Source organism: Lissotriton vulgaris, chromosome 7 (assembly GCF_964263255.1).
Source record: "Lissotriton vulgaris chromosome 7, aLisVul1.2, whole genome shotgun sequence".
In the NCBI taxonomy this organism is placed as follows: Eukaryota; Metazoa; Chordata; class Amphibia; order Caudata; family Salamandridae; genus Lissotriton; species Lissotriton vulgaris.
Window position 1 is genome coordinate 265,967,557 of NC_141695.1, and position 24,105 is coordinate 265,991,661.

A 24,105-nucleotide genomic window follows, 5' to 3' on the forward strand; every position below is an offset into this window, starting at 1 on the left:
TGTTTCCTCTTTCTAAGTTTGCTGCATTCTGCCCTTAGAAAGATTAACATGCCTGCGACGATTGCAGCAGCGGCCCGTGCAGGTCAGAGCAGTGGGGCGGTCGGGCCAGGTGAGGGGGCATTTCGACGGACAATGAAGAGGGAAAAGGAATAATTTATTTAATTTTCCCTCATTCTCGTCCGTCGAAATACCCCCTCATCCGGCCCCACTGCTCCAACCTACGCGGACCGCGGCTGGAAGTCTGTTTTATGTGCAGGAAGGTGCCCCTTCCTGCACAAACACAATCCTGCCTGTAACACAGGCACCCTTGATCCGGGCCTTCAATGTTGCTGGCCAGCACATTGTGTGCCACCAAATGTCAAGAATGCACTGTATATATTCCTGTCCTTTCCCAATCCTACTGCGCAGCAAGGTGACTTGCTGCACTGCCCTGCATGATAATTTCATAAATAGGCCCTTACATTTCCCTTCAAAGCTCTGCAATCTCTGACCTTCAGCTGTATGTAAAGTAGCAATAACATTTTTCCAAGACTCTTGGCATAGTGGTCTTTCCCCCAGTCAGTCTAATGAGCTTACCAACCCACTCCTACGTCATATACTTCGTATGGTGAAAACAGCGCATAAAGAGGTCTTCAAAATGTACCGATGTTTGAAGGATGCTGCAGGCCGAATGCACTGGAATTGTTTCTCACTCTATTTTCAAGGGTCTCCTAAAACATTTAGCTTTGGCCTAGTTTGCTGAACTAATGCACTTCAAAATGCACTGTTTATAACTGTTTGCATGCACATATCCTGAAGTTGTGTCTAACGCAGACATAGATATTCTTGCTGCCCACTACATGTGTCAAACATCACTGTGAGTATGTGTATTCCTCACACGCAGCCCACTTCTCCCACAGACGTGGAGGATGCTCTAAATAGTTTGTACATCTCCTCTAGCTAACTCAGCTACACCCATGCATGGATTGACATTCTGAGTTGTACTAATACCAGGATCCGGTATCCCTTATTATCTAGAAATGTGGTTGTTAAGAGGCTCATTTTATATTCCCCTGCTAACAACAGTTTTGCACCAGATCATTAACTCTCATTGTTTGTCAACCTGCTGCTGCTCAATAAATGAAAATAAATGATTTTAAACATTCATATGCCTTGCATTGTGACGTTTTTGACTCTAGGAGTGGTTCTAGGCAAAATATGATCACAACAAGTTTTCGCTAAACTGCATACTCTGACCCCATGACAGGATGTGCCTGATTATGAGTGGCCTGAGTATGTTGGGGTGTGAGCATTCCAATGTGTAAAGTGAGGGAGGGGGAACACCCGAGTGACCCCACACACATGGCGGTATTGGTATTAGCCATGACGTGTACAGGCGTGCACTCAAAAAGGCCCGGGCCCAACATTGTGGCAAAAAAGAGAAAGTAACTGTGGCTCAGTGTACATTACCAAGGCTACGTACGCTGCGTAACATACCAAATTGGTGAAAAGGGAGAGTGTGGTACTCTCTGGCTGTGCAACCTGCTCTGCGGCCCGCTGGAGTCTGCCAGCGTCCATAGTCTGTCATCCTGCTGCGTGCTCGCCGGCCAGGGAGCTGTAGTAACAATGTATTGGAAATAAAGAGTAATCCAGAAAATGAATTGAATAGGATTTATTCCTAATCAAAGACGAATAGATGCAGCTGGAAGGAAGGTTCATCCAAAGAATGAATCCCAACTGCAGTTTCAGTACACACATTAGAACAATCATTTGTAAGAAAACATTCCACAATACATAGGAGGAATTCCATTTAAAGAAACATGCAATCACTACACATCCCCCTTCTTTAGAAAAGAAAACAAAAATAGGAAAAGAAAAAAAAAAATGTTAAATGATGAACCAAAGTAAATCAAGAACAAACAAAATCATCAAATTTCTTTGGAGCTACAATCTCTCTCCCAGTTCTAGTAAATTTAACAGGTAAAGACATTCCCTCCAAAGTGATACCATCTTGTGGATTAGAACTCTCAACCTGAGGTAAACTGGTAAGTTGACCAGCAGGTTGAGCAGTAGATTGTGGTGAAACGTGTGTCCCTATGGTGTTAGAGAACGTACCCTCAGTCAACACATCACTTGAAGACTCCAAAGAAACAGGAACCTGTGAACCCTGAGCCTCAGAAGCAGGAACCTGTGAACCCTGAGCTTCAGAATCTTCACTCACAACACCATCTCTCCTTTCAAACTGAGAAAAAACGTCCAACCACCAATAATCCCTTTCCAAATCCCTGCAGAGATTCCCTTCTAAACCAGATTTGCCAGCCAAAGCAATCCGACTCATATGATGAATCGTGCCATCATCCAATTGGAACGTATTTTTCATAACCCTTACAACAGTTTTGGGTTCAGAAAACTTTGAGTGTAACTTCCCAACCTTCCTTGCAGACTTAACACGTACCAGTTGTCCAACACTGATATTTACCTCCCTGGTGCCATGTTTCCTGTCATAATAATTTTTGTTTCTGTCTTTTGACTTCAAAATAGATGGCTGAACTTTGTCAGAATCCCAATCCACTCTTTTGCTTCTACCAATCCATCCTGGATTGATTTTAGAATGAGGAAATCTCCCTCTCATTAGACAAAAAGGACTTTCACCTACAGTGTCATGAATTGTGACCCTATAGGACCAGATCAATCTAAACAATTCATCATCCCAATTTTTATTGCTCTTTTTCGCCAATTGTAAAACACCTTTAAGCATCCTATTTGCCCTTTCAACTACAGAATTACCCCTAGGATGGTACAATGCGGTAAACTTTTGCTCAATTCCAGTGCTGGTTACAACATTTTTCATTAAGTCTGATTTAAATTGAACACCATTGTCCGTCAGAATACTTGCTGGAAAACCCTCTCTAAAAAAACACATTTCCAAAAATGTTATGTCACTTTGAGTGTCCACCCTAGATACAACTTCCACTTCGAGCCATCTTGAAAACAAATCAACCAACACTAAAATGTGCCCTACAGCATTATCTTGCCAAATAACGGGTCCCATGATATCCAACGCCACACTCTGCCAGGGTAAAGCAGGACATTCTAAAGATGACAAAGGTGGATTTAAGGTTTTCTGTGCTTTGTCAGAGATTTCACATTGAATGTTATGTTATGTTATGTTAAATTAACTTATTGAGCGCGCTAACACCATTAGGTTTCTTGGCGCTATACAGAGGGAGCAGGGAGGAGAGACAGAAGATAACATAACACAGAATGACGGCTAGTAATAAGCTACAGTGAAAAGGTGAGTTTTGAGGGAGGATCTGAATGTGGTGTAGGGGGAGGGCAACCTAAGAGAAAGAGGTAAGGTGTTCCAAAAAGACGGGGCTAAGAAAGAAAACCTGAGGCCACCGTGTTTCTTCCGCTTGAATCTGGGGACAGAAAGTAAGGCCAATTGAGATGACCGAAGAGTGCGGGAGGGAACATAAGGATGAAGCAAAGAAGAAATGAAGGAGGGACCATGACCAGTGAGGGATTTAAAAATGATGCAACCAAGCTTAAAGTTGCAGCGGGCAGAAACCGGAAGCCAGTGGAGACTTTTTAGGAGAGGTTGGACGTGCTGATCTCTAGGTTGATGATAGATCAAGCGGGCAGCTTGATTTTGGATCAGCTGGAGTCTCCTAAGTTGGTATGCAGGAATGCCTACGTAAAGTGCATTTGCGTAGTCAAGCCTATACATGACTAACGCAAGCAGGGCCAAAGTGAGGGCATCGGTGGTAAGTAGGCGGGAGATTTTGCGTATTTTCCTGAGCTGGAAATGGCTGGAGGAGACTACAGCGCTGATCTGGGGTGTCATAGAAAGGTCGTTGCTTATGACAACTCCCAGACTTTTTGCTGAGTTGACAGGGCAAGGGGGGCTGCCCAGACTGGCAGGCCAAAAGGAAGAGTGCCAGGGATTAGAGGGCCCCCCGACAAGCACCAGCTCAGTCTTGTCGGGGTTAAGTTTCAGATGGTTTGTGCCCATCCAATCGCTGATGAAGCAGAGGGTGTTTTGGAAAGTGGAGATGGATTGGTCACTGGAGTCGATAGTGAAGACCAGTTGAATGTCATCCGCGTAGTTGAACGCGGAGACATTGAATTGGCGGAGGGAACGGATAAGCGGGGCTAGGTATAAATTAAAAAGCAGAGGGGATAAGGAGGATCCCTGCGGGACACCACAGGTCAGCTCGACTTGAGAGGCAGAAAACTGGGACAGTCTGACAGCTTGATGGCGGTGAGTCAGAAAAGAGCGCACCCAATTCAGGGCAGTGCCCTGGATGCCAGCCTCTCTGACACGGTCGACCAAAATATCGTGGTCGACCGTGTCAAAGGCGGCTGACAGGTCTAGAAGAACCAGGGCCTGACAGGTGTTAGAGTCGGCGCCCCTGCGTAGTTCGTCCATCACAGAGAGGATGACTGCTTCTGTGGAATGCGCAGGTCTGAACCCAGCCTGCTGGGGGTCCAAAACACAAGAGTCCTCAATAAAAGAAGTAAGGGTTTGAGTGACATGGGACTCCATGACTTTGCTAAGGAAGGGAAGGAGGGAGATAGGGCGATAGTTGCTCATGGTGGACGGGTCAGCCGTGGGTTTTTTCAGGATGGCGACCACCTCTGCCCGTTTGAAGGAACCCGGGACCACCCCCGAGATCAAAGAGTTGTTTAAGAGGGCTAAAGGGGGGTCCGGGCAGGAAGTAAAAGCTTCTCGCAGGGCAGAGGGGGGGCAACAGTCGCTAGGGGAGCCAGAAGAAACTTTGAGCAAAAGGGAGAGAAACATCTCTTCTGGAATGAGGGGGAGCTGGGATAGGGTGTGGGTGATGGGGTGAAAGGAAGTGCTGGGGGAAGAGAAGTGGATGAAACGTGAGCAGAAATGCTGGTTTTGATTTTAACAATTTTGTCCACGAAGAACTGATTCAGGGAGTCACACAGAGGCTGGGAGGGAAGCGGGGCAATGGTGACTCTCGCCGGGTTAGATAATTCCTCAACAATAGAAAAAATGTCTTTAGATTTGTTAGTAGAGTTCAAAATCTTATTGGAGAAATAGCTGGATTTAGCCCGGGCTATAGCAGACTTGTATTCCCTCAGCTGAGAAGAGAAGACAGCTTTTGTCTCGGGAGTATATCCTCGACGCCAGCGTCTTTCGGCCTGGCGGAGACTAAGTTTCAGTGCCTTGAGTTCCTCGGTGAACCACCTATGGGCGTCGTGACTGCGCCGCGTCTTAACAGGTTTTAGAGGTGCCACCGAGTCAGCGGCGAAGACAAGCCATTGGATAAGATTATCAGACTGAGAGTCAATGGAAGTGGGGGGTCCCGTAGTAGAAGGGGCTGATGAGCTCAGGCGGGAAGTGAATTTGTTGAGGTCGGCCTTGTTCCAATTACGTGCCAGGAAATTAGATTCTCGGGTAATATTGGTCGGGGGAGGCTTAGCAAGGGAGAAAGTGATAAGTAGATGATCTGACCAGGGGCAGGGGAGGACAAGGGGAGTGGAGATGTCTAAAGAAGAAGTCCATACCTGGTCCAAAATATGACCTTTAGCATGTGTGGGTGTGTGTATGTGTTGAATACAATTGAGGCCAAGCATAAGGTCGGAAAAGGCGAGAGAATCCGGGGTTTCCTGAGGGTCCGATGGCCAATAATTGAAGTCGCCGAGAACCAAAACATTAGTGTTGTTGATAGTCAGCTGGGAGATGAGCTCCCCAAACTGAACTGAGAAGTTTGGCATGGGTTGAGGGGGACGGTAAACTAGGACACATACAAGAGAGGACCCAGGTTGCTCCAGCCTGAGAGCAAGACAGTCGGTCATAGGAATGCTGGGGATAGGTATAGGGGAAAACCTGATTGAGTGGCTAATGATGGCTGCGACCCCGCCGCCCACTTTGCCAGAGGGGCGATTGGCTTGCAGTATGTAATATCCTGGGGGGATGGCCGCCAGGATATCAGGGGAGGAATCATCTGTGAGCCAGGTCTCGGACAGGAACAAGATGTCAGGCTGTTCCGATCCTAAGAGATAGAAGATGTCAGTTTTATGGCTGACCAGAGACCGAGTGTTCAGGTACATCACAGATAGGGGGGAGTTAGGGGCAGGTACCGATTGAATGCAATTGCGAACAAATCTTTCTATGCTCACATCAATCCCAGGCCACCAATATAAAATCTTAATACTTCTCTTCGTTCTAGTGATTCCCGGATGACCTTCATGCCCCAATTCAAGTATTCTGTCTCTCATACCCACTGGAGGTATGATTTTCTCAGATCTGCATAGAAACTCCCCATCCTGACTTAATTTGTCTCTGACTTCCCAGAAAGGTCTTAAATTTTGATCCAGTTTGTCCAATTTACCCCATCCCTGAATAAGTTTATCAGAAACAGTTTGCAACAAATTATCTTTTTTGTGTTCCTCCTCCCATGTGCTCTTCGAGAGAGTAGGAGTATTGTCAAACACAGCAGCAACACACCAATCATTCCAAGGGTCTGGTGCTATCTCTTTGAGAGGCAAAGAATGTCTACTAAGAAAATCTGCTATGACATTCTTAGCTCCAGGAACATATTGCACTTCATAAACAAAATCTTGGATTCTCATGGACATCCTCGCAATTCTAGCTGAAGCTCTAGAAAGACCTTCGGTAGTCAACAACTTTGTCAAAGGTTTGTGATCAGACCTTAAAAGGAACTTCTTTCCCCAAACAAACTTCCTAAAATACTCCATAGCCGTGACCATCCTGACTCCTGCAGAGGTGGTGGCTCCCCACGCTCCCTGATCTCGTAGCGCTGGACTGCTACATTGCCTGCTTTCATATCGTGCCAGATTGGTATTGTAGCGCTGCACTGAACTGTAACATTGCCTGCATTTGAATTGTGCCACATCGTAGCGCTCTATCATAGCGCTATATCGCATTGCCTGAGTGTTTGCTTAGGCTGGTTTCGCTTTTGTTTCTGCTGCCATTTTGTTGTTTGTTTGCCTCCCAGCCCGTCCCTCCACCCCGCTCCCGCCTCCCAGCTGCTCCTCCCTCCCACAGATATCATAGGAATCGTCCTGCCTTCACTAGCGCTGTGACCATCCTGACTCCGGCAGAGGTGGTCGCTCCCCACGCTCCCTGATCTCGTAGCGCTGGACTGCTACATTGCCTGCTTTCATATCGTGCCAGATTGGTATCGTAGCGCTGCACTGAACTGTAACATTGCCTGCATTTGAATTGTGCCACATCGTAGCGCTCTATCATAGCGCTATATCGCATTGCCTGAGTGTTTGCTTAGGCTGGTTTCGCTTTTGTTTCTGCTGCCATTTTGTTGTTTGTTTGCCTCCCAGCCCGTCCCTCCAACCCGCTCCCGCCTCCCAGCTGCTCCTCCCTCGCCCCACCCCCATCCACTATCCACTTATGACAGATGCTTTTGCGTGCAGCGTTCACGCGCAGCGGACGCGCCCCATGCGCGCCGAAGGTGGCCAAAGGTAGGCCCGTCTACGCCCATCCGCGCCTGGACCGCACCCAGCGCCAGACCCCCTGTTCCCCGCAAAATCCACTCCACCCGCATAACGTACGATGCCGCTACCCTCTCAGCACTTAACTACGGCCGAATCCCAAACTGCTACCAAGCCGCCCCAGGACACATCCATGGACTCTTCACCTGCCACTCCTGCAAGTTCGACAGCATCAGGACCCACACCAAATCCACTAACTCCAAACAGAGCTCCAACACTAAGCATCTGAAATGCATCCTACTCAACACCCGTTCGGTCCACAGACACGCCATTGACCTTTGGAACCTACTCAACACTACATCGCCGAACGCCGTCTTCCTTACAGAAACATGGATGAACGCCTCATCAGCTCCCGACATCGCCATAGCCATCCCGGATGGCTACAAGATCATTAGAAAGGACCGCACCAACCAAACAGGAGGAGGCATCGCCATCGTCCATAAGAAAACCATCCGCATCACGACCAGTTCCGACGACAACCTCATTACCGCCGAACACCTTCACTTCCAGATCCACACCGACCCCAAGACCACACTCAGAGGCACCCTCATCTACAGGCCACCAGGACCCCACACACAATTCAGGGAAGACATCACCGACTTCATCAGCCCACACGCCCTCCCCTCCGAGGACTACATTCTACTGGGAGACCTTAACTTCCACCTGGAAAAGAAAAACGACAGCAACACCACCACCCTTCTGGACAACCTGGCCAACCTCGGACTAGAACAACTTGTTGATACCCCACCCACTATGCCGGACACACACTCGACCCAATCTTCACCTCCAGCAAGCACATCTCCTTCAACCACACCACAGCTCTCCATTGGATGGACTACAGCTGCATTCACTTCAACTACAAAAAGACCACAACCCACAACCTCGCACAACCAGTTCCCCGAAGAAACTGGAACAAAATTACCACCAACGAACTCTTCACATTGCTCCACCAAAACCCTCCTACCAAATCATTGGACCCAAACCAAGCAGCCACCAACCTCACACAATGGATCACCCACAGCGCCGACGAACTAGCACCCTTGAAAAACCATCAAATCAAGCAAGGTAGCAAAAAATCCCCCTGGTTCAAAAATGACCTTAAGAACTCCAAGAAGTTCTGTCTCACCCTCGAGAAAGCCTGGAGAAAAAACCCAACCACTGACAACCTGACCACCTTCAAGAACGCCACCAGCAAATACCACCAACTGATTCGATCCACCAAGAAATCAGCATTCAAGGATCGACTTGACAACAACGCCCACAACAGCAAGGAACTATTCAATATCGTCAAAGAATTTACCAACCCCACCGCCGGCACCAACGACATCACTCCCTCCCAAGACCTCTGCGACTCCCTAGCCTCATTCTTCCACAACAAAATCGCCGACATACATAACAGCTTTGAAAACCAGTCCGGAGACCAGTCCGCTCCACCCACCTCCGAACCAAAACCCCCCTCTAACAACCTTTGCGCCTGGAACCCAATCACCACTGAAGACACCATCCGCCTGATGATCTCCATCCACTCAGGATCGCCAACCGACCCATGTCCCCTCCACATCTTCAACAAAGCAGACTCCATCATCGCACCCCATCTCCGAGACGTCATCAACTGCTCCCTCAAATCCGCTACCTTCCCGGAAAGCTGGAAACAAGCCGAACTCAGCTCCCTTCTGAAGAAATCCACAGCAGACCCCACTGAACTTAAGAACTACCGCCCCATCTCGCTCCTCCCATTGCCTGCCAAAGTCATTGAGAAAGCCGTCAACAGTCAGCTCGCCGCCTTCCTCAAATCCAACAAATCCCTCGACCCCTCACAGTCCGGCTTCCGAGCCAAAAACAGCACCGAAACCGCCCTCATCGCAGCAACAGACGACATTCGAACACTACTAGACAACGGAGAAACAGTTGCCCTCATCCTACTTGACCTCTCCGCAGCCTTCGACACAGTCTGTCATAGCACCCTCATACAACCCCTCAGCAACGTCAGAATACAAGGGAAAGCATTGGACTGGATCATCTCGTTCCTCGCTGGAAGAACTCAGAGAGTCCGCCTCCCCCCTTTTAGATCAGAGGCCACCGAAGTCATCTGCGGCGTACCACAAGGATCATAACTCAGTCCCACCCTCTTCAACGTATACATGAGTCCCCTCGCATCCATCGCAGGCCTACACAACCTCAACATAATCTCCTATGCAGACTACACCCAGCTGATCCTCTCCCTCACCAAAGACCCAAACACCGCCAAAACCAACCTACACGAAGGAATGAAAGATGTAGCTGAGTGGATGAAGAACAGCCGTTTAAAACTGAACTCGGACAAAACGGAAGTCCTCATCTTAGGATCATCCCCTCTGCTTGGGACGACTCATGGTGGCCACCGGCCCTGGGAACCGCACCCATACCAACGGACCACGCACGTAACCTGGGCTTCATCCTGGACTCCTCCCTCTCGATGACCAGACAAGTCAACGCCATCTCATCATCATGCTTTAACATCCTATGCATGCTCAAAAAAATCTTCCGTTGGATCCCCACCAAAACAAGAAAAACGGTCGCCCACGCACTGGTCACAAGCCGACTAGATTACGGAAACACCCTTTACGCCGGAACCACAGCTAAACTACAGAAAAAACTCCAACGCATCCAAAACGCCTCTGCCAGACTCATACTAGACATCCCCCGACAAGATCACATTTCCGGTCACCTGAAAGACCTCCTCTGGCTCCCCGTCAACAAGAGAATAACATTCCCTCTCCTCACCCACGCACACAAAGCCCTCTACGACCTAGGACCCGAATGCCTCAACACGCGCCTGTCCTTTTACACCCCCACCCGACAACTACGATCGTCCAATCAAGCCCTAGCCGCAATTCTGTGCATCCATAGATCAACCATGGGGGGTAGATCCTTCTCCTTCTAAGCGGCCAAAACCTGGAATTCTATCCCCTCCCACCTCCGCCTTACACAGAACCACCTCTTCTTCAGAAAGCAACTAAAAACTTGGATATTCGATAAGTAAAGTACCCCCCCTCCCTCAAGCGCCTTGAGACCCTCTGGGTGAGTAGTGCGCTATACAAATTTTTGAACTTGAACTTGAACACACAAGCCAGTGTTTCTCTCTCTATGACGGAGTACTTCACTTCTGCAGGGGACAACGCACGAGATGCAAAAGCAATCACCACTTCTTTGCCATCCCTATTCACCTGTGACAAAACACCACCCAAACCTATAGTAATAATAGATTTGCCTTTGGATCAAATCCCTGTAATGCAGGAGCTCGTGCAATCGATTCCTTTATGATGTCAAAAGACCTCTGACAGTCATCAGTCCAACAAAAAGGAACCTTAATTTTCATCAAAGTACGAAAAATGCGAAAAATGGTTCACAAATTTAGCATAAAACTCCGCTAAACCCAAAAAGGACCTCAACTCATCCTTTGACTTGGGAGACGGAGCCTTCAGAATATCCTCGACCAATGAACTTTTTGGTTTAATGCCTGACCCTTCAATTTCATGCCCTGGATAGGTGACATGTTTTTCTGAAAATTTACACTTGTTGCCTTCTGCAATTAAACCATTTGTCCTGAGGATAGATAGAACCTCCCTCAATAATGTGTCATGATGGGTTTTACTTTTCCCCATGATGAGAATGTCATCTTGAAATACAACTACTTCAGGTATGTGATTGAATAGGTTTGTCATCAGCCTCTGAAACACCGCAGCGGCTGATGCCAACCCAAATGGCATTCAAATGAATCTGTAACAACCAAAAGGAGTACAAAAAGAAGTCAAATGTCTGCTTTGCTGTTCCAGAACTACCTGGTGGTAATCGAAAGAAAGATCCAATGTGGAAAACCACTTCGCATCCCTTGTTAAAGAAAGCATTTCATCAATTCTAGGGAGGGGAAATTGGTCCACAATAATGTTATTATTGAGATGTCTTAAGTCAACACACAAACAGGCTTGGCCATTGGATTTGCGGGCTACGACCAAAGGCGAAACCCATTCAGCAGCCTCAATAGACTCAATGACTTTATTAGCTAACATCTTGTCCAATTCTTGTTTAACCTCATCCCTGATGATAAATGGAATGTTTCTAGCTTTATGAATCTTGGGAATTGAACCTTCTTTCAAATGAATCTTATGGGTGAAACCTTTAAATTTCCCCATGCGACTCTCAAACACCTCAGCAAATTCTTCTAAGACCCACTTCTTAGTGTCCACACTCTCACAGGAGACCAAAACTTGCTCTTTGCTATTCGGGTTGAGAATGATGTCCAACAACTTTTGATCTTTCCACCCAAGAACCGGTGGACCATCACAGGCAACGTGCAATTTCCCAGTGGCTTTCCTTTCTTTAAATCGAAAAATGAGTGTTCTGAACCCTAAAAAACTGATATAATTACGAGTGTAACTCTCTTCAGACACATCATTAGGTTCCAACCATTCACCTATTTTTTCTACAAAATGGCTTCTCCACATTTTCTGCGGAATGATAGTGAATGGAGAGCCTGAATCAGCAGCCACTTGAACTGTGATGCCACCCAAAGAAATGAGACACAAAGGTTTAGAAGACAAATCCCCTTTCATGTTGAGAACAATTTTCTTCTTTTGAATTATATTTACTTGGACATCACTATTATCTGATTCAGAATCAGAAGTAACATCTTCACACTGAACATATGTGACTTTCTTTTGTGACACCTTCTTGCTTCTCCTGTTACATACTCTTGAAAAATGACCTATTAGCCCACACTCCAAACATTTAGCTTGTTTAGCAGGACACTTTTCAAAAGTAGCAGAATGGGAGTAACTGCCACATCTATAACAAATTACATTACTACATTTTTTTTGTTCACTGCCATCAAATTTTTTCTGATCTCTATCACGAAAATCTTTTTCCCTTTAACATATTCTCATTTCTCACATTCTTGAATCCCAATTTTTTTTCAACAACCTTCCCCACAATTTCTTCTGGAACTTTGTTATCGTGAGATAAGGTAGCCTTTGCGCAACGATCAGACAATTCTGCTTTCTTGACTAGAGCGAAAATATGTTTAAGACATTTGTCCCCTTCAACCCACAACTTATCCTGTAAAGTTTTGTTTTTGGTATACATAACAACCTGATCACGGATTAAATCATCGTGCAATTGGGCAAATTCACACTTCCTGACTAGTTTCTTTAAGGCTGAAACAAACTCTTCCACAGATTCATGTTTGCCTTGTTTCCTGTGGAAAAAAGCATGTCTAGTTACAGCAATGCATACTGACGGAGAAAAATGATCATCCAAATCTAATAAATCAGTTTTAAAAACATCTATATCTCCTTCTGCTCTATGATGATTGTGCATTTCCTCTAAAATACGTACCCCCTCTGGCCCCAGAGAATATAAAAGCATTCTTTTCTTCCTCTCAGGAGAAAATGCCCCATTGACGTCCTCTAAATTCGCTCTATAGTTTAGGAAATAAGCTTTCCAATCTAACCAAGCAACTACAGGTTCTCCAGGAACAGATAAAAACTCCTTTGAAGAGCTAATTTGCAGATTCAAAGATAAATGTACATTCGAAGAATTTACAAAGCGTAGTATTTTGTGATGCATCAGATTCCGTTGGCATAGTGAGAAAAAGAAATTAAATCTTTTAAATAAGACCTGCCCAAAAAATTGGGTTAGTGAAATATAATGAAATAAAAACTCTAAATCGTGAAATAACCACTTCAGGAAAGATATCCTCCAGTAATGTTTTAGACTTCCAGCTGCCTTATACTCGAAGAAAAGAAGAAATTTGAATAAAAAAAGTACCGCTAAAATCCTCTTTAAATACTGCCTGTTCCGAAATTTCTGCAACGCGAGTGGTTGCCAAGGAAACCCGACACACTTCCAAAATGGCCGTCAAAATGTAGGTAAACGTGTGATGATGCTATCGCGCTGAAAGGCGTGATACGTGATGATGCTGCGTGATGATGCTGGCGTCGTCCACAGACGGGATTCCAAGAAGAGATTCGATGGAAAGCTCCCTCGAGACCATGTTCCAATGCAGGACGCCATTGTCAGGAATCCGTTACGGCACGGCTTTCAAAGGTAAACAGTATGTAGAAACCTTACTGTTTGAAGTAGAAAAAAAAAAAATCCAAACATCGCTATGCAAACCGGATAATTTCTAATGTCATGCCTTTTACAAAATAACAGCCAGATTCATCAATCTCCCGTTTTGCGAGGCCCTAATAGCGAATTATAGCGATTCGCTATTAAGGACTCGCAAAACGGGATTCATGTAGGATTAGCAAAATTTATTGCGATTCCTACTGATTCCTTATTTGCGATTAGCAAATTGCTAATCGCAAAGAAGGAAAAACTCCCCATTCATTCCTATGGGCCAAAAGGCCCATATGAATGAATGGGGAGTATTCCTTATTTGCGATTAGCAATTTGCTAATCGCAAATAAGATTGCGATTTGAAGGGTGCCAAGGGTGTCCAAAGGACACACTGTAGCACCCCTCAGATGCACATTTGAACAGGTGTTGCGCACACACATGTCCAGAGGACATGTGTGTGTGTAACATGCAAAAGTAAAAAATGCACAAAAGTGCTTTTTACTCGTTTCTCGCAACTTACCACGAAGTCAGATGTCGTGGTAAATTGCGACCAAATATTGCGAATTTGCAATTTCAATTAGGGTGATGAATTGCATTTAAGGAATCTCTATTAGAGATTCCTTAAATCCAATTCCTCGCAAACATGCGATTTCGCAAATAGCGATTTTTGCATTTGGGATGATGAATCCCAAATGCAAAAATCGCACTTGCAAACGGCCAGATTCTCAGAATCTGGCCATTTGCGAGCGCAATTCAGGTTGATGAATATGGCTGTAAGTGGTACGAATCACATTTTTATGCCTTTTCCGAAATAAGTGCCCAGTACGATTTACGTTTAAATTAGTTCAAAACTACTCCTCGTGAAGGAGAAAAACGGGCACACGGAGTAAAGAAAACGTACTACAAAGTACTCACAGGCAGAGAAGAAATTTCCAGGTGATAGAGCGATGAGTAGTAAATTTAACAAGAGGCAGTCACTTCTTTAGTTTAAATTCGGTTGTTCTTGTTTCAAATTCGGTTCTTCTTGTTTCAAAAACCATCCATGTCGCCAAAATTGTAGTAACATGTATTGGAAATAAAGAGGAATCCAGGAAATGAATTGTATAGGATTTATTCCTAAGCAAAGATGAATAGATGCAGCTGGAAGGAAGGTTCATCCAAAGAATGAATCCCAACTGCAGTTTCAGTACACACATTAGAACAATCATTTGTAAGAAAACATTCCGCAATACATAGGAGGAATTTGATTTAAAGAAACATGCAATGACTACAGGAGCCTTGCCTGTTGCTCCAGGCCGCCCCGCACACCTCAGCTGCTCGGCTGTATTGACGGCCCTTCTGCGGGCGTGCTCATGCTCCCAAGGCACTGTGACCCCATAAACCTTATTCCTACCGCAATCCACTCATCGCTGTCCTGATCTTAGCAAGGAGGCTGCCTGCAGCTACCCTTGGCGTGCTGGTGCAGCCTGTGTCCTGCTTGGGGCTGGAGTCAATATGCGTACATCTCACTCTTCTCACCGTGACTTTGTTTCCCATAGGCCCCTGCTAGTCTGCATGTCTGCTTATGCTGAGGAGAGACTCCTTCTGCATGGTGCACATCCCACTGCGATAGTCCTGCTCGCTGCTGCTTGGGAGGGAGTCTGCTGGCTCCTAGTATTCGTGTTTGGGGCTTGGCTCATCACCCATAGCGTGTTTTCCACCCATCAGGGACTGTCTTTCATCGCACTTGCCTGGCTGTTCTGTTTAGTGCCATTATTTCTTTCTTGCACACCAGCCACCTCTTTTGACCCATGATGGCTTCAGTACCAGCCCTTGAGCTGTTTGTAGTGGAAGTCCGACCCCCACCCCCTCTGCACAAGCAGCTGGATGGAAAGACTTGATGGAGTGGCTGTAAAATGACTTTGCTGTATTGGCACTAGAAAATGACCAATGCAGCCCCATGATCCAACATTTAGGGGGCACCACCATTCAAAAGCGTAGGAAGTCAGTAGTGGAGGCTGGCCCACTTTGTACCTACAGTACCCTGAAGTGAGCCCTCATTGCACATTTTGAACCTCTCATGAATCCTGATTACGAGCGGTTCCCTCTAAGCCAAGCCAGGTAGATTTCTGAAGAATCAGTGGACGCGTTCTATGCTTGACTAAGAGAACTTGCCAGCACCTGCACACTACCCGACGCTGATGATAAAATTTGGGCCCAGTTCATTCAGGGGTGTTTCTCTGTCAAGCTGAAGGCGAACATCCTACTGTGGTAAATAAAATTACCGGGACTATTTTTCTATACATTAATGACAATAAGAATAGCTCATAAAAATGAGAGGCAGAGTCCGTGGTATCTGAGTCATACGGGCTTTAATTAAGACGACTCGAGTCACTGAGAATCGGGTTCCATCACCACTAAGGTTCAGGAAGGGATATCTAACGTTTTATTAACATCACACATTATATATAGTAAAATCGTACAATTGCAATGAATACAGTAGGCGTAACAAGTGCAGAGAGAGAGATAGGAACCCATGGGCGTAAAAGAAGGCGTGTAAGGAGGCGTACACGGAGGTGTGTACCAGATGAGTCATAGAAGTGTCATGGGTGGGTGGATGCATAGAGAAAGTCTGCAGGGTCAGCAGAAACCTTCACCCTACATGTGCGCGCAACTGAACATGACGTGAGATTGACGTGTAGCTGGGGAGAGCTGGGGGCTTGACTTTAGCACTAGTAGAGGAGTCTGGAGTCTGGGATGTCAGAACGACCTGCACCTTTGGCATATCTGATATCATATGTTTGGAGGATGTATTATCTGAAGTAAAAGGTCTCTCGGGCAGAGGCCGTTCATCACTGAATGCTAGTGGGTGCATATATTTCTTCGTGCAATGCGCAGGGCCATAAGCCCACTATGGCAACAGGTTCAGTAAATTACTTGCGTGGAGACAGGAAGGCTGGGCCCTATGCTCTGCAGGCGGAAATATGTTTACCTATTTCACTAGACTGGAATGTGTTTTTGCGGAGGCTGAACAGATAACTGTAGGCAAAATACCGTCTTGGCAGGCAGGCCAGGCCGAGCCAGGCACCGCTCGGCTGGGCAGGAAGTAAGGTAGAGGTCAGGGATACCAAAACTACAGCTTTCAGAGACAGAAGAGGCTCGGAGCCTGAATTCAGGGCCTGACTCGGCTGAGCCACAATAACGTGTGCTTCGCGATATTTAAAAGTGCACCATGTAAATACATTGGAAACGTAGGCCTTAGTGCGGAATTAACATTACATACATGGAAGGCCTAATAACTGACATGCTAACATTGGACGGAAATGCAGGGGCATTATTATGACAGGCACGGGAAGGGAATTACATGATAACAGGGACATACATGGGGCATAGGTACATGAATAGGGTGCGAGGGGGGGACACACTGACTACCTAAAAATTTCTGTTTCCTCATTCCCTCCTTGGCCCCTACTGCGCCCTTTAGGATATATCTATTTTCATGAGACCATCTATCTGTTCATATAACATAATTTGCTCGTCTTTCTTCATTCGAGTACGGGAACGTGAACGTGGACGGGGAATACAAGCAGTGGCACACAAGCCGCAAATCGCTGGGCCACATTGCAGACAGAGACAGCAACTGAATACTATAAGCAGTACTAGTCCTAGGAATGACAATACGGTCCAGCCCCATCCCGCTATTACACTCCAGAGCCAGCCGGACCAAGACCATGGGTCCTGATGTAATTCACGAGCTATCTTATGGAGTCTTGTTATTGCTGCATACACTGATGGTGCGTTATTAGGAATAAACACACAACAACTGGAGCCGATCACTCTATAAGCTCCGCCCCTATCGGCCAAGATGACGTCAAGAACAAGGCGGTTCTGAAGAACAACAAGTCTCATAGCAGACTGCTCTTCGGTCAAGTTACCTAAGGCAAAAGTAGTTTCGTTCACTACTGCTTCAAGAGTTCTTGTTAACCTGCGTATTATTTTACTATTTTGGACGGGACCTATGAACCAGAAGTATCCTTTAATGTAATCTTTATACTGGTCCCACGCTGACTCAGAGTAATCGATAACAGGAGGAAGGTCTCTCTTATGTCTAACATGCACAAGTCGGGCATCTCGATGATAATTGGATGGGGCTAGAAATACCGGTGGTAATAGGAACGCAATATAACATGTTCCACCCCAATCTAAGGGCAGACGTACATAAGCTGTCTGACCACAAATAAAATAGGAATGGCGGGAAGCTTTGAAAGTAGACTTCCCTTTATCACTGAATTCGACCACAGTATTACAATCACTGTGTCCTAGATATACTGAACCATTTTTCCTAACGCATAATTCACCTTTCACTGGTAAGACGGTTATAAACGGCAAATCTGAATTAGTCTCAGACTGGACGTTCAGAATCATGAGGTTAAGGGAAAAATTTCCTAAATCGTACACTTCATTTTCTAGATCAGTCCCTGTCCTTTGGGGAAGACCGTCCTTGTCTGGGAAACATGCTTTATTCATAACTGTATTCAGGTCCCCCCATATCCAATTGCCTTGGGAAACTGTGGACTTACTGTCTAATGAGGACATTAAAGCAAACCATGCTCCGCATGAACCATTGTGCGAAAACGGATAAGGAAAGAGGGGCAGAGCTCCCTTCATTTTCTGGTAAGGTGGGAGTCGGCCACATACCCAGCAATTCGTGACATTGCTGGTCTGGTGAGAATGGTGTAACATACGGATAAAAGTGTTGTTGCGCAGTGCTAGTCGATAGGATAGTTCGTGAGGTGGCAGGTCACTGAATGTGTGCTCCACAGTATCATTGAAAGAAGAATGTACATGTGAACCAAGAGGAGGAAAGAAAATATGTAGTGTCAACCTTATACATATAATCGTAATACTTAGAAAAAACATAATGAGCAAAGTGATTATGCATCGACTACGCAGATTTTTGCAATATTTGTATCTCTTTTGACTCTGTCTGTCTCTCTCGCTATTTGGGTCTACAGTCTCATACATATCAGGAACCTGTCTAACCGCTTCACCCGAGGGGGACTTAAACAATTAAACACTGCCTGACTTACTAGACCGTAGTTTAGAACGATACTCCTGTTGCGGAGTTTTTTCTAGAAAAGGGAGTTTAGTGTCAGTATCAGGAATGTTCTCAGAAACTTTCGCAAAACAGTCTTTGGAATCTGAGCCAAGTCCGTAAAACCTCTTCACGTGGTGGGCATGGATCCAGCCCTTACGACTTTCCACTTTAATAGCTGTCCTCGTCGTCAGTAGTACAAGTTTCGGTGACTTCCAACGCGGCTCCAAGGGGCTTGACCGGTCGAAATTACGCACAAGGACAAGATCACCTGGAACAATGGCGTGATCTTTAACCTGGGTGTTGTCTAGGAAAGCGGCGGCAACCTGTGAACGACAAGAGAGTAGTGCAGACATCAAGGAAGCCAGGTAATCTGTCAGCATATTACTGTCAACGTCTGTAATTTTACTAGGCATAGGCGTACCCCAAATATTTGGTGGTCTACCGAAGACAACCTCATAAGGAGATAGTCCGGTTCTGGAATGAGCTACCATACGCATGTAAAAGAGGGCAACCGGCAAGGCTGCCATCCAATCTACGCCTTTTTCTGCACAGATCTTTGCTAGTCGTGTTTTCAGAGTCTGATTGTGCCTCTCTACGAGGCCAGCTGCCTCTGGATGTCGTACGCAATGGAACTTCCACTGGTACCCTAACAAGAGAGATACTTGTTTCATTAATTCAGAGGAGAATGGCTGTCCATTATCTGAGTACACGACACGGGGCAAGTCGTATCGCGGGAAGAATTCACGGACCAACTGTTTGGCAGTGGTCACGGCAGTGTAATCTGGGACTGGGTACGCTTCTGTCCATCTGGATAGGGCACATACAACTACGAGGATATACTTGAATCCTCGACATCTGTCCATCTGGATATAATCCATCTGGAGGACTTCAAAAGGGTGGTCAGGAGGATGAAATCCACCTTGTTCCACGGGAATGCCTTTGCCTGGGTTGAACTGACAACAGATCATACAGGTACGTACTTTCTGTTTTGCTGCTGCACGTAAATGTTTGTTGGACCAGTTGTTCTGTATGCTGTCTAACATGGCTTTTTCTCCTAAGTGTGCTGGACTATGTGCTGTATTAATGATAGCTTGAACCATAGAATCGGGGAAAAACCATGTGGCTTTTCCCTTTGTCATCCATCCCTGATCTGTCTGGACCCCTCCTTGTTCAGTCCATTTCTTGATTTCGTCTGGAGTGGCATGTGTCTGTATGTTGAGTATATCTTGTGTGGGATCCCTGACTGTCATGCAATTCGTCAGTGATGATGCTTCATTCTTTGTCGTGTCAGCTGGAATGTCTGTATGAGTCTGTGCTGTAAGTTTGGCTGTTCGATCTGCCAGGTCGTTACCCTGGGAAATAGTGTCAGTGATTTTCATATGTGCTTTGCACTTCATGATGGCTATGGCTGTAGGCAAGTGTATTGCATCTAACAGAGCTTGAATGAGGGGACCGTGCTGTATCTTAGCTCCATGAGAGGTCAAAAAGCCTCTCTCTTGCCAGAGGACACCGAAGTCGTGAACAACTCCGAATGCATACTGTGAATCTGTGTATATGTTTACTTTCAGGTTCTTGGCTCTAATGCAGGCTTGGGTCAGAGCAATGAGCTCTGCTGCTTGGGCAGACAAGGTGTCAATACGATGTGTTTCTATGACGTCAGTATCGGTGGTCACTGCATACGCGGCCACTAACTCTCCTGTGTTTGTTCTCATACATGAACCATCCACATAAAGTGTCAGGTCTGGGTCGGGCAATGCAATGTCTGTCAAGTCTTGTCTTGGTTTCGTCATTGTGTTAATGACTTCCACACAGTCATGTGGTATAGGGTCTGCTGTGATTTAGGGTAAACGTGTAGCAGGGTTTAATATGTTACAACGTCTGATCTCTATGCGTGGCTGGAACAGTGTCAGTTCATATCCTGTCAGTCTTGCTATGGTCAGGTGCTGTGTCTGTGTCCTGTTTAAGAGAACTTCCACGGAGTGTGGAACCTGTACTGTCAGGGGATGTCCTAACACTATGGAGTCGCTTTGTCTGATTGCTAGAGCTGTTGCTGCAACTGATTTTAGGCACGCAGGCAAAGCCTGGGCCACTGGATCCAACGTACTAGAAAAATAAGCACAAGGCTTGTGTTTTCCTGCCTGATCTTGTGTAAGAACAGATAATGCTGTGCCATCGCGTTCAGTGACAAAAAGTGTAAAAGGTTTGCTGTAACATGGTGTCGCTAAAACAGGTGCTTGACATAGAGCTTTCTTCAGTTCATCAAAAGCAAGTGTAGGTTCCTGAGTCCAAGGGAGGACAGTCGAAGTCGCTGCCTCCTGTGTTGTCAACTGTATGAGTGGTTTGGCTAGATATGCATACTGAGGAATCCATTGTCTGCAGTAAGAAGTGAGGCCAATGAAGGCCCGTACCTCCTTTTGTGTCTTGGGCAGTGGAAGATGTGCAATTAACTGAATGCGGTCAGGTGTCAACTGTCTACCCCTCTTGGACAGCAAGTGTCCAAGGTATACCACTTGCTGGGCACAGAATTGTAGCTTCGAAGGGGACACTTTATGCCCCTTTTCGGCCAGGAAATATAAGACTGTCAGTGATGCACGTTCGCAGTCTCGTTCTGTCCGCGCTGTGATCAACAGATCATCAACGTATTGGAGCAGGGCAGTGTCAGGAGGCATATGAATACTGTCTAGTTGTCGTTTCAGTGCTTGGCTGTAAATACTAGGGCTTTCTGTGAACCCTTGAGGAGCCCTTGCAAACTTGAAGCTTTGACCATTTAAACAGAATCCGAAAAGATACTGGCTTTCCGGATGGATCGGGACACTGAAAAAGGCGTTCTTGAGCTCAATTACAGTAAAGAACGCAGCTTCGGAATCAATGGCAGTCAATAGGGAAGAAATGTCTGTGACCACTGGGTACTGGGGTATTATGCATTTGTTTAATTCTCGAAGGTCAATCACCAGTCTGTAGACCGGTGGTGCATTTGGGTCAGTTCTTTTAAGAATCGGGATGATAGGAGAATTAGATACATTGGAGTCAGTTTCTACAACCACCCCTTGTGCAATTAGTTCGTCAACAATTTTCAGTAAGGCCACTACAGCCTCAGGTGGTAATTTGTATTGTCGGATTCGGGGCAGTACAACTCCTTGTTTGAGTGTGACACGGTATGGTGTAATGTGCATGTAACCTACATCAGTCGGACCTTGAGCCCATAAATGCTGTGGTACATTCTGTAATCTTGGATCAAAATCTCTCAACACATAATGTCCTTTAAAATCACGTAAAAACAATCTCACTCCTTCCGGAGAACAACAAATCACTGCTCCTAGTTCTTTCAACGTTTTTATACCAAGCAAGTTTTCTGGACATGATTTCGTAAGTAACAGGTCTGTAGTGCGGGACAATGGACCAACTTCTAGGGAAACTGGCTTTGACACTTCGTTAACAATAGGCTTTCCGGAAAATCCCAGGGAAATATTTCGTGAGCCTGAGAGGGGTGCCCCTGGAACCTCGTCATGACTGATGGTAGTCCTGCTCGCCCCTGTGTCAATCAAAAATGTTCTGTCTTTCCCTAATACATGACTATGCACATAGGGACCCTCTTGATCTACAGGAACCTCGATAAGGGGCAAGCCAACCTCCCTCTCTAGGCTGTTTCATGAATACTGTTGATAGTCTGGGTAATCAGACTGTGCATACTGGTACATTTGTTGTGTGACATGTTGTGTGGCAGCAATGGGTTAGGGTACAGCTACTGTCTGTTGTGCGTTCTGTGGAGGTTGCGTGTTCTGCGGGATGTGTTCCTGTCTAGGAGGACGTGGTCTTTCTTTCGTCTTGCCTGTAGCTAAATTGTGTTTCAGGACAGCACATTCATTTATATAATGACCTGGCTGTTTACAGTAGTTGCAGGTCCCTTTTACAGGTGGCGCGCCCTTTCTCTGACCATCAGCGGCTGGAACTGATTGGGCAACTAGTACTTTCATTTTAGTGTCTTTCATACGTCTCTTTTCGTGTTCCTGTTCTTCTCTAATTCGGTTCTGGTGGTACTGTAACATCTGTAACATTTGGGAAGGGCTATTAGCTTGCCAGGTACTCTCAACCTTTAGTACTCTATTTTTAACCTGGGGTAAGGAATTCTCTACTAATTTGGTCACAAAAAGATGTGGATACGATTCACTACTTGTCTTTAGGCCGCTATTAATAATAAAACATTTCTCAAATCTAGAATAGAAATCACTAGTGTCTTCATCTTGTTTCGGTTTGCAGCCTGAAATGGCATCCCAATCTTCCTTTTTAGTTGTCAATAATCTCGGCAGAACCTGTATCAATAACTCTGGTAATTCTTTAGCTTTATCCCCGAGACCAGTACCAGGGATTTGTGTATCATCCTCGTTTTCTAATTCTGTCCAGTTAATCTTTTTCTCTCCCACCTCCCATTCTTTTTCTTTAAGTTTTTCGTAAATGCCTGCAGGTAACAGGACTTTCAACATTTTAATTGTATCAGCATATGTATACTCTCCCATGCGGAGCATGTCTTTTAATTCACGGTGGAACCCTGCTGGATATTTGTCGTGACAGGATAGCAATTTCTTCATTTCCAATAATTCCATTTTCGTCAAGGGTGTGTAAACGTATACTCGATGAAACGTACCCGCATTATCTCTGATGGGATGAACCCCTCGTAAGGGATTCTGTCTGTCTATGTAAAAGGTCTTCCTTTCTTGGTGTGGAACAGGAACAAAATGTGGAGTCAGGAAAGTCCTGTATTTATGTCGTTGTTCTAGAATGACATTAATTAATTCAGTACCTTGACCTCTCCATCTTGCTAAAAGTAAATCGTCCAATAATTTATATAGGGGACCTGGATTAGAATGCTGACTCTCGTACAATGTGATGAGATGTTGAATCATGTACATACCAGCTAATCGCTGTTCTTCCGGAGGAAGACTCAAAAATGTTTGTGCTACTACGTCATCCTTATATACGTTAGTATTGCTGGCCCACTGTACTGCTGACCGGGCTAGTTCCTGTTCATGCATGGTACTAAGTTCACTACTCCCTACTCGTCTTTTTAATGCTTGGTCAGTGGCTTGGAATGTGTGTTCAAGGGAATACTGTTCTGGTATGGGAGAAAGAGAACGTTTCTTGTATTCTAGTCGTATGGGTCTATCAAAGGGTCTCGGCCTACCTACGTAATTTATTCTGCTATTGTCCTCAAGTGCTAAGTCATCGTCCTCTGAGACTTCGTCATCCTCTTTCTCGGCTTCTCTCTCCGCCTGTTCTCTCTCGTGTATCACAACGATTTCTTTACGAATCTTTTTGTACATGGCTTCTACACAATTCTGTTTATCATGTTTACCAGCAGCTATGTTGCCACTCCAGTTTGTCAGGACTTTAATCCCTTCTCTATTTTTACTTGGCTGGTCTTGTTCCCTTATCAAACAATTAATCAAAAA